We start from the raw sequence: 12,046 nt of genomic DNA on the forward strand, positions 1-12,046 counted from the left end.
TACTTATATCTTGAAAGAAGTTGCAGAGATCCTCAACACTATTGGTTTTTCTGAAACAGAAAAGAACACAACAGTACAAGAATGCTGTAACAAAGGCAGTGATTCTTTTCATGGTGATCAGGAGCATTCACTGCCCAAGCACAGGAAATATTGTGCATATGAATTTACTTTCAACACGAGGATAAACAATTTGCATCGTAGATGCTTTTCCTAGACGAGGAAAGATTGGAGAACTGAAATTCCCATTAGAACTAAGGGTTCTCTGGAGGATGAGGTGAGGCTGCTCTGCTTGGCACTGTGATTTGGACACATAAGAGAAGCCCAAATTGGTCCCATGGAGCATCACAGGGTTTAAAGTCACAAATATCCAGTACTGTACTATTTACAATTGAAAGCACATATTATACTGTTCCCCATCACATATGGCACTTCTGATAGTTTTAGAGAAACTTAGATAAAATTTCTTACTCTGAGGGCCTTTTGGATGGTGGTATCTGAGCTAATCAAAACCTGACATTGATGTAGCATATGAGAAACTTGCTTCTTTTGAAATAGTTTCATTGACACAAAAATGTCAAATGATGTACTTTGATCACACGAAGTCCCTAACTCTCATCTTCACCTCTGCCTTTCCTTGACCTCATGTCTGCTGTTATTATCTTTTCTTAAAGCCTATGGAATCTAATCTGTGTTCCCCACATGCTCCTGTGTGTGAGTCTATCCCTTGGAGTCTGATGAACCTATCGGACATCACACCAGTAAAGTAAACTGACTCTACTTCTTCCAGCCAATAGACCCTCAACTATGGCTTCTTGCCATCCTCCCACATTCATGCTAGGGTTGTGACTTCCTTGGACTTGTACAAGTCTTGTGCATATATTCAAAAGCACTATGCAAAACTTACCGTGTGTTAAGACAAAACTGTTTCATTGTATTGATCTACCACCTCTCGCTCTTACAGTCTTCCTCCTTTTTCTACACAGATCCCTGAACCTTGGAAAGAAAGGGTATGACACAGGTGTCCTAATTAGAACTGAGCACTCTGCAGTCTCCTGTTCTTGCATGTTTTCCAGTTTTAGGGCTCTGTGTTAATTGCCATCTGGAGCAAGAAGCTTCATGGTAAGACCTGAAAGATGAACTAATCTATAGGTATAATTGTAAGTTGTTAGGAGTTAGTTTAATACTATGTCTATTTAGCAAAATAATAGTACTAGGTTCTTCCCTATGACCTGTAACCTATCTAGCCACAGGGTCTTGGCCCTGATAACAGTGACAGGCATGGACTCCATCTTGTGAAGCAGGCCTTAAAAGCAGGAGGTGGTTTGTTGCAGCTCTAATACCGGTGGGCATATTTTGCGAGGCCAGTCACTATTGTAGTTAGCAGGGTTCAAAGCTGGGTAAGATAGATGATTACCATTTTATGCCAGTAACATACATAGCATTATCTAGTGCTGTGAAAGCTAGTTGGTATAGATGAAGCTTCGTGGTCAGTACCAGCTTGATTTTTCCTTGTTTGCTCTAGTGTCTTCATAACAGAGTATTAACTATAAAGTTCTGAACAACAAAGTGCTGTGTCAATAAGAAGTACTGTTTGAGGGTTTATGGTACTTCTTTGGTCAACAACTCCAAAAGGGGGAGTTGATTCCTGGCATTGGATTTTTATTTGCTAGCCTACTATGGTGTCTATTAGGGCTACTGATCCCATATTATAGAGTAATTCATTTAAACTCTTTCTATATTGTATAAGCTGTTTATTCAGTAGCTTTCCATATGACTTTTTCAAAAGGCCTTTAGTGCCAGCTATCCTTGCCTTTACTCCCTTTCGCCACAGCATATAATAGTTTAAAGAATAAATATACAGAACAAAGAAAAGATATTCAAAGATGGGAGGATATCAAGTCACATATGAAGGCAGGTCCATCAGAATAATGACTGATTTATCTTTTTTGTTTGTTTGTTTGTTTTGGTGTTTTAGAGACAGTGTCTCCCTATAGCCCCAGCTGGCCTGGAACTCATAGACCAAGCTGGCCTTGCTGTCATAGATATCTGCCTGCTTCTGCCTCACAAGTGCTGGGATTAAAGACTAACAGTTGATGTTTGAGTACAGGCTATGAAAGTAAGAATGGCTTGAACCATCCTACAAGTCATGAAAAACACAGATACCAGTCCAGGCTATGAAACACAACAATTAGTTGTAATTGAAAGAGAAAATAAAATTTTCCTTGATAAAAAGAGACACAAGGAATTCTGTCCATGAAGGTAGTTGTACAGAAAATATTAGAAAGAATACTGTAGTCTAAGGAGAAGATAAAGCTCTTTTGAGGGCCCAATGAATAAGTAAACAATTCCAGAACAGTTAATCAAAAGAGATTGAAGAATATAACACTACAACACCAATATAACAAGAAGTAATAAATTTTGGTTAATAATAACAATATTATTGGGCTTAGTTTCCCCAATAAAAAGATAAATGAACTAATTGTATTTGAAAACAGAATCGATCAATTTGCTGTTTCCAAGAAACACAGTTCACCATCAACCATCAATAACAACTTAGGATAAAAGATTGGAAAAAAATTATTCCAAGCAAATTGAACTAAGAAGCAAGCAGTTGTAGCTATTCTAATATCTGAAAAAAATAAATTTTAGACTAAAACTATTCAGAAGATATAGAGAAGGTCACTATATCCTCTTTAAAGGGGAAAAAGCTTGCAGGTTATTATAATCCTAAACATACATAGAAAAAAATCAGGGACACTAAATTTCTTAAAAGAAATACAGACCTTAAACTACAGAGTGACTTCAATATTGTGGTAGTAGATGTCTTCAACACCCCACTGTTACCAGTAGACAGGTTGTCAAGACAAAGACTAAATAGAGAAACCCTTGAGTTAAATGACATCATAATTCAAATATACCTAACAAACTTTACAGAGCTTTCTACTCAAACACCATTGGTTAAAAAACAAAAAACAAAAAAACTTCTCAGCAAGCTATGCAACTTCCTCCCAAATTTATATACTATTAGGACACAAAGAAAATCTCTACAAATTTCAAAAAATTGAAATAACATCTGTATTCTATCAGGTCACAAAGCATTAAATCTAGCTATCAACAATGATAGAAATAAAGACACACACTCATGGAAATTTACAATACATTATTGAGTGAAAATTGGATAAAGGAAGAAATAAATAAGGTAATGTAATAATTCCTAGAATTGAATGAAAATTCAAGCACAACATGCCAAAATCTATGGGACAAAAGGCAGGCAGTTCTAACAGTAAAATTTATAACATTAAGTGCCAACATCAAGAAATTAGAATATTTCATATTAATAAGTTAATGATGTACCCAAAGGCATTTCAAAACCAAGCACAAAACCCTCTAAAAGGATGACAACAGATAAATAAAGTTAGGGGTGAAATTAATGAAATAGAAAAAATGCAAAGTATCAATGAAATGAAGAGTCGGTTCTTTGAAAAGATTATCAAGATTGACAACCTTTATCCAAATTAACCAAATCAAAGAGAAAGGGGGGTTCAATATTAGAGTTAAAAATAGATTACAACAGAACCTGAGGAAATTCAGAAAATCCTAAGAGCATACTATAAAAATCTATATTCTACTAAGCTGAAAAAAGTCTAAAAATAATGGACGAATTTCTAGATATATATGGCCTACAAAATTTAGATCAAGATTTAATAAACAGAGAAATAGCAACCAACATTATAGAAGCAATATTTAAGAAATTCCCACTAATAGGAGTGCAAAGCCAGATGGATTCAGAGCAGAATTTTACGAGACCTTCAAAAAGAATTAATACCAACACTCCTCAAATTATTCCATGGAATAGAAAAAAGAAGGAACACTTCCAAATTCTTTCTATAAAGTCAGTATTATTCTGATAAAAAAAACCAACAAAGACCAAAAAAAAATGAAAGAAAATTTTACGCTAATATGGAAATCAGTGTGGAAGTTCAGCAAAAAGCTATGAATAGATTTGATATAATTCAACAATAGCACTCTTGAACCTGTATCCAAAGCAGACTATATCCTACTGCTGAGATACTGCTCATCCATGTTCATTGCTGTTTTATTTACAATAGCCAGGAAATACAAACAACCTAGATTTCTATCAACTGATGAATGGATATTGAAAATTGGTACATTTATACAATAAAACAGTATTTAGCTGTTAAGAACAAAAAGCTATGACATTCACAGTGAAGTCACCCAGACCTAAAAAGACAAAATGCATATGTTCATGATTTTTTTCTTATTTTGGAGTAATAACTTTAAATTTTTTCATATGTGTGTTTTATTTGGTAAACCCACAGACATAATGAAATTAGTACTAGGTCATTTTGGCATTTTCAAGGGAGGGAAGATAGAACAGAGTGGTATAAAGGTTTAAAACATAATGGAATATTTAAAAAGATGTGCTAAATGGGGTGAGGACTGAGAAAGCAAGATAGAGGAGGAAATACAGGAGTAATAACTAACACTATAGACCTTTTAAAAAGGTCATATTGGAACCTACTACTGTAGAACTTCCTAAAATATACACATACACATATGCTAATAATTTAAATGATATATCTTTAATGGGGGTGACAATGCCCCTACTAAACACCACAAACAAATAAAAATCTCAATGCCAGGAATGAGTTATCACTTTTGAAGTTGTTGGCCTGTGTGATCTCATAGATGTCAAAACATTACAAGACATTGCCAATTCTATTGTTTATCCTGCAGAACATTATGGTAAGACCCTATTGCTAAAGATACCACATATGTGAGTCATACAGAGAAATCAAACTGGTACCGACCTGCACAGTTCATCCTTATAGGCTAGATTTTATAGCTAGCTCTGGAAATTGCTCTGAACTGCATTCTGCAGAGGAGAATGCACTCATCAATATTACACAGCTGTAAACCCTATGAGCTACAATAATGACTGGCCAGGCAAATGACATACGCTATTGCCATAGTGACAATAATGTAATGAGAGTAATCAACTGTTTTCTGATTGGATTTAAGCCCACTACATAAGATGGAACCCATGCATGAGCCAATAACTTGTGGTTAGACAAGTCATAGGTCCTACCTTACAACCTATTACTATTATTCAGCTAAATGCATATAGAATTAAACTGACACCTAACAATTTACAGCAATTCCCATTTAGTAGTTCATGTTTAAACTCACAAAGAAACTTCTCTTTGCAGTAAATGATGGGTTAACAAACAACCACAACTGGTCAACATGAAGAGAATAAGGACTATGGAATACTCAACTCTAAATGGGTTGAGGGGTCAGGGGTCATTGTAGAAAAGGAACGGAAAAATTTTGAGTGCCAGAGACATTAGATGAATACTGTGTTTTCCAGATGTAATAGGGCAGTTACACATATTAACACACTGTAGTTTTGACAGCATGCACAAGACCTGTGTAAGTTCAAGCCAAACAAAAATCCCAGCATGGGAGCCTGAGAGATCACTTAGTGGTTAAGAGCACTGGCTGTTCTTGCAGAGGACCCAGGTTCAATTCCCAGCTCTCACATGGTGGCTAACAACAATCCATAACTCCAGTTCCATTCCAGAAGCTCCCACGCACTCTTCTGACCTCTGTAGGCTTTGTACAACATGGGTGCACTTACATACATCCAGGCAATACACTCATAAGCATAAAAATGAAAATAATAAATAATTTTTTAAAATCCCAGCATGGAGAATGGAGTAGAGCTGGATGTCCTACACTTGCTGAAGATCTATTGGCAATTGATAGCTTCTGGGAATGGAAAAGCCAGTTTTCTTTAAATGTAGATTAACTATGTATGCTTCAGTGAATGACTGCACACCTAAGAGTATATAAATAACAAAAATTGGACTTGATGAGTTTAAAAAAATGGAAGAGGACACAAAGTTTAGTGGTTAAAGAAGTGGGGGACCATTAGGGATTCATGGTGAAAATGGTCCAAATCATTGGTTTAGTTTGCATTGTGTTACTGTGATAAACACCATCATCAAAAGAAACATAGGGAAAGAAAGAGTTTATTTGGCTAACCGATTGAAGCATCAATGAGTAAAGCCAAGGCAAAGACTCCAGGTAGGAACTTGGAGGCAGGAACTAAAGCATAGACAGTGGAGGAATGCTATTTCTGACTTGCTTTCAGGAGCATTTAGGCTAACTTTCTTATACTCCCCAAACCCACCTGCTTAGGGATAGTACTGCCCACATTGGGATGGGCCATCCTTTATCAATTAGCAATTAAGAAAATTATCCATTCCCCGATCTGAAGGAAGAAATTCCTCAGTTGAGGTTCCCTCTAAGTTTGTGTGAAGTTGACAAAGATTAACTGACAATTAGTCATCAGGGAAATGCAAGGCAAAACTACTTTGAGATTCCATTTCATCATAGTCAGAATGACTGTCATGAGAAGAAGCAAATGACAACAAATGCTGGTGAAGATATGGGAAAAGGAAAAATCTCATTTACTCTTAGTGGGGCTACTTCACGGTCAGGATACCTTCCACTAGGAAGTCAGTGTAGCGGTTCCTCAAAAAAGATAAAAATAAAACTATAGCATGATCCAGTTCTACCACTCCTGGGTGTAAATCTAAAGGATTCCATATCCACTTTTAGAGAAACTAGCACATCTATGTTCCTTGTTGTTCAATTTTCAATAGCTGGGACATGGAATCTACCTAGATGTCCATCAGTTGGTGGACTGATATTTTAACAAAATGGTACACATAGGCAATGGAATTTTAATCCGCTGTAAAGAAAAGTGAAATTATAGAACTGAGAAATGTACTGCTAGGTAACCCTGGTTCAGAAGGACAAGTGTTGCATCTTCTCTCTCATATGTGAATCCTAACTTTGGAATTTTAGGTTTGTGTGCATAATTTGGAGTAACTTTAGAGCTCAGGGAGAGCCATGAGAAGGGTTGTAAAGGGAAGAAGTTGTAAAGGGTGAGGGAATAGTAGAACACATATGATAAAAAAGTAGAAGGATGGAATACTGGGGTTTAAGATTTAAGTATTGTTGAGGCAGGGAGACAAGGTAGAGGAATATGTAGGGGAAAAGTTAACATAAACTATGGCTGTAGGAAAAATACTTGGAAATTTAAATACTTTGTACACTTATTGAAATACAATTTAAAAAAATAAGGTGCATTACTTACTTTTCTGTTGCTGTGATAGAAACACTGACCCAAGCAATTTATAGAATGAAGAGTTTATTTAAGCTTACAGTTCCCAGGGGATTACAGGCCATCATGACAGGGAGGCATGGTGGCTGGAGGTGGCTGGAACAAGAGCAGCAAGAGCTAAGCTCTCACATCTTCAAGTGGGCAAGGGAGCAAGAGAGCAACTGGAGATCCAGAAAGGCTTAAGAACTCTCTAAGCCCTCCCCCAGTGATGCTTCCTCCCAGATAGCCACACCTTCTAAAACCTCCCAAAACAGCGCCACCATGTGGGGACAAAATGTCCTAATACTTGGAGCCTATGGCGGACATTTTCATTCAAACCATCACATAAGGAGCTTTAATCCTGCCATCCTGCACGTGTGAGCAAGTATTCCAACCCAAAGACACAGATCATTCAATGAAATCTAAGTGCCAGTCATAGGATACCTCCAATGAGTTATTGATCAGTGAAGCCTCAGAGGTCTAGAGAAATAACACACACTGTTGTCATTGCTTTTGTTTGGCCACCAAAATTAGATGACAGCACTTGATTGCTGAAGACCCACCATACTTTCTTTGTAGAATTCAGAAAAAAATTATGATGAAACAGACTTCAAAACTTCCTCCTTGCTAGCTAGCTTTCACAGTGACAAAATGTACTGTACAGGTTTCTACAGAGAAAAAGTCATTCGTAGGCTACAATAATAACATGCCAGGAAAAATGTGCCCACTGGTGGAAATAGTGGCAAGAAGGTTTTTGTGGGTAACCAACCATTTTGAGATTGGATTTGATGCCTATTCCACTGGAGGGTATTTATGCCTTGTACTGTAAACCTAGATAATGCCCTGGCCCATGGGATCTGCAACGGGGTGCCTGGATTGGGGAGTGGGGATTTGGATGGGGAAAGACACAAGAGAAATGGAGACAAGACAGGGTTATGATCAAGTCTTGTTTATTGAAGCTCAAACATGGGGTTAAATAGAGAATGAAAACAAAGGAGCAAAGAGTGAGTAATCATATCAGCCAGAACACAGGGGCCCAGATGTACCCTAAGGGAGGAATCTGAAAGGAGAACAAGGCCGTGGGCCAAGGCCATGGGCCCAGGGCCGCAGGCTCTGTCCTGTGCCTGCGGGAGGAGGGTGGGCAGAATGGAAAGTCACCAACTCAGGTCTGTCAGCAGTTTTGAGAAATGGCTGAGTCTCAGGCTCCCAACACATTTCTATGTAGATGATGAGGGGGCTGAACACACAGACGTAAGGAGAGAAGAAATTGTGCTTAGACAAGGCTGAAAGTTGGTGTGGTGGGAAAGAGCTGGCCAGAGGGTATTGCTTCCCTCTGAGAGAATCTTACCCATCACTGGCTAACCAGCCTCCTGAAAGCTCTCGTCAATTGGCCACGGCCTTGGGGAAGAAACGGGAAATACCACTGTGGCACAGTGTCACTGATAGAGAAATTTGACTGCAGACTGGAATCTGGAACCGAATCGTGGCCAAATTGTGTGTAATTTGAATTTTGAATTTAGTGATATTGGCAGTTACCTTTGCCCCTACCTGTGCTCTGTGCTGAGGTTAGGCAGAGCCTAAGTCCCCCCTCCAAACAAACAAAAGGGCCCTAAGGGGACAAACAGTGTATAGCATGGAAGGGCATTACACAAATGATTAGAACAATGGTGCACAAAGCATGTGGAACAATTAATGAATCACGGAGAGAATCACAGCATCACAGGCAAAGTTGAGAGAGGAGAATGGTGGGTGCCAGGCAGTGGAAATGGTCCATAGGAAATGTGAACAGAGTCCAAAAAACCAGTCCAAAAAAATTGGGAACACAGGATGCGATGATGGATGGTGCAGCGATGACACAGGTGGCATAGAGTCCGGAGATATCGCAAAGTGAACGAGGCGTTTAGGTACCCAACATGCACTGTCAGCATCCTGCAGAAAAAACACAAACATGTCCTCTCCCCCAAATGAGGACAAGGGAGGATGTCACAATTTATCAGCTGCAGAGTGACCTAAAAGTGAAAACAAAGAGGGCAAGAGGGAACACATGGTAAAACAGTCAGTGAGTTTGGTAGGTGACTGGAAACTTCCAGGAGCATAATTTATAGTGCCTTGACCCTCTGGAGAAAGCTGAAGGAAAGGTTGGAAAAGAGAGGGAAGTAAAACGTGATCAGGTCAGGGTATTGTTATATGTTAGTAAGTCATGGGCTAATGTAGTTCAGTGTGTAATTGCAGCTACGTTTTTCATTGGAAAATGAAGGAAAGAAAGGATAAAGTTAGCAGCCCACCGCTGTAGGCAACAAAAAATGCAGCAACCTCCCACAAACAGTATGTAAAGTACAAGCAGCAAGGCAATCAAAGAACATCTAGAATGAAGTACAATACTTCTGGTACCATCTACAAGGATTAAAACCAGAGAGAGCATTTGCTTTTGAAAATGCTGTAGAGATTTTTCCCTGCAAGTGTATCCAGGAAATGTTGCATTAATTATTTTTTTCTGAATGTAAGAGAAGTGTTAAACATAGAAGAAGCAATGTGAATTTGAGTAAAACATCAATCACATACATATTGTACTGTTTTTTGTAATTTTAAGACCTTACAGCCTACCCATTGAAATCCGCTGTGTAAAGCCACAATTTTACCTTGTAAGGGAGCATGCCACACCAGCGGTAGTTGTAGTAGCAGCCAAGGCAAGAAGACCTAAAATAGCAGCAATTATCAGGCCAATCATGCGTTTACCATGCCACAGAAACTTTTTGAAAAATTCCAGAATCAATCCTTGAGCAGGACTGCTTTCCCTGGACTGATGCATTGTCATAGGAATCCATGAAGAATTTTGTTGTGTCAAGATCATCAAGATCATAATAGAGCCAAGTGCAGGATTAAAGGCTATAGAGTTGTTAAGACAAGTATATAAACAACAATTTTGGCAAGTCAGGTTTATGTCCTGAATGACCACATGTCTAATTAAGATTACTAGAGGAAAGTGTACAAAAGCTGTAATAGTGTGACTTTTGACTGTAGCAAAGGAAAATGTTGGAAGCCATACAAAAAGTTTCATCAAAGAAGGGCACTAGTGTGCTAGCAGAATGATAATTTTTGAATTACATTTAAAGACAAAGTCCTTAGACTCCATACAGTCTGGTAGCCAATTACCCAAAGGGCTCCAATCGATTTAGGGACTAGCATGATTTTTTATAATTCTGTCATAACAAAGATTGCCTTACAGAAACCAGAGCAGAAGACCACATTGTCACATTTTGGGAGAGATGGAACAGCTGGAGTCTTTTATGTAGGCCAAGTGGAATCTATTGACCAAGCAGAGAAACGTAACACATCTGGAGGGCTACAATTGTATCTACCTGTTGGAACAACTTAATGTTTAGAAGATAGCAAGGAGGAACTCCAAAGCACAGAATTTTAGTAGTGATGAAGTAAGTACAATTTAAATCCCGTTGTTCATTGTCAGGAAAATCGGACTGACCAATACCATAAGAAGGGAAGAAAACATTTATAGGAACAGTAGGGACTACAATAGTGGGCTCTGTGTACATATAAGGACATAAGAGGGAAGGAGTAGGTACATGACTCATATATAGAGGTAAGATGCATATAACAGGTGGGTGCGCAAGTCATGGTCATAGATGACAGCAAGATCAGTGGATTTGGAAATAGAACAATAAGGCCTATAAACAGGTCAAGCATAAAAAGAACTCTATATAACACAAGAGACATAGCCAAGGCAACAGAAAACAGACAAAACCAAGGAAAATGTAACTCAATAATGTGGCAACACCGTAGGCATGGAAAGCGTTATCATTAACAGAGAAGTTCCTGTAAACATAAGAGTGCCCTTAGCAACACACTTTAGGTAACCAATGTAACATAATTGTATACACTGAAATGAGCGAGAATTACACCCAGGACCATCATCCGTTGATAAGCTTTTGGGAGTTCCTAGTGCTGAAAAGCAATGAATGCAGTGAGTGAGGAACCGTGTAGGACTCACACCAGTAAGAGCAGAGGCAAAGAGAAAACCAGAAAAGATATGCATAGTAACAGGAACACGGCATAACCGTCCACATTTAGGAACATCCATCTGCCGTACTTGATTAGGAGCAAACCCATGAAGCTGAAACAGAATATCTCCAATACCCAGATCATTATTAGGCTCCAGGATTGACATGAGGCCTGACACATTCTCTTCCGCAGCAGTTGTCTGCCGCACAACCTTTTGTAATGGAGACATGGAAGATGCAGTACAAGTTACTAACGGATTATATACAGTATCCCAAGCAACTTCTCCCAGGACACCATATTGTAGCTGCACACCTACTCTGATAAGCTTTGAGTACTAGGCATAAAGATGAAAGAGAGGGGAATAAGTGGCAGAAATGTAATTGCAGCAGCAAATCTAGCAACAGAGTTGTTAAGCATTGGAGGAGGACAAAGTCCTATTGTATGAAAAGAACCTGTACAAGAGGAACCAAGGGCAAACTTTCTCAAGCAAGTTCGTAAAATCAGTTCTTTCCTGTGCACTGAATATCACACTTTGTTCCTGAAGTATATGCTGGAGTCATCCCATAGACCTGGGAAAAGAATACTGTTAACCAATGAAGGAGGAATAACCTAAAAGCAAATAGCAAGGGTGGAAGGCAACTGTGATGGCAGCAAAAGCAGAGGTGTCTTTTTCTTGTCCTCTGAAATTTACAGATCAAGGGTCCTGTGGAGCAAAAGTTGTATGTATGTACCAAGCAGGTGTCCAAGGTAACATACAACAAACAAAACGACAAGAGAGGGGGGACACATACCTTAGTTTTAGAACATTTAAGAGTAACTCAAACATAGGTTGTA

The sequence above is a fragment of the Nannospalax galili genome, unplaced genomic scaffold (assembly GCF_000622305.1).
Source record: "Nannospalax galili isolate Female #2095 unplaced genomic scaffold, S.galili_v1.0 scaffold177, whole genome shotgun sequence".
Lineage (NCBI taxonomy): Eukaryota > Metazoa > Chordata > Mammalia > Rodentia > Spalacidae > Nannospalax > Nannospalax galili.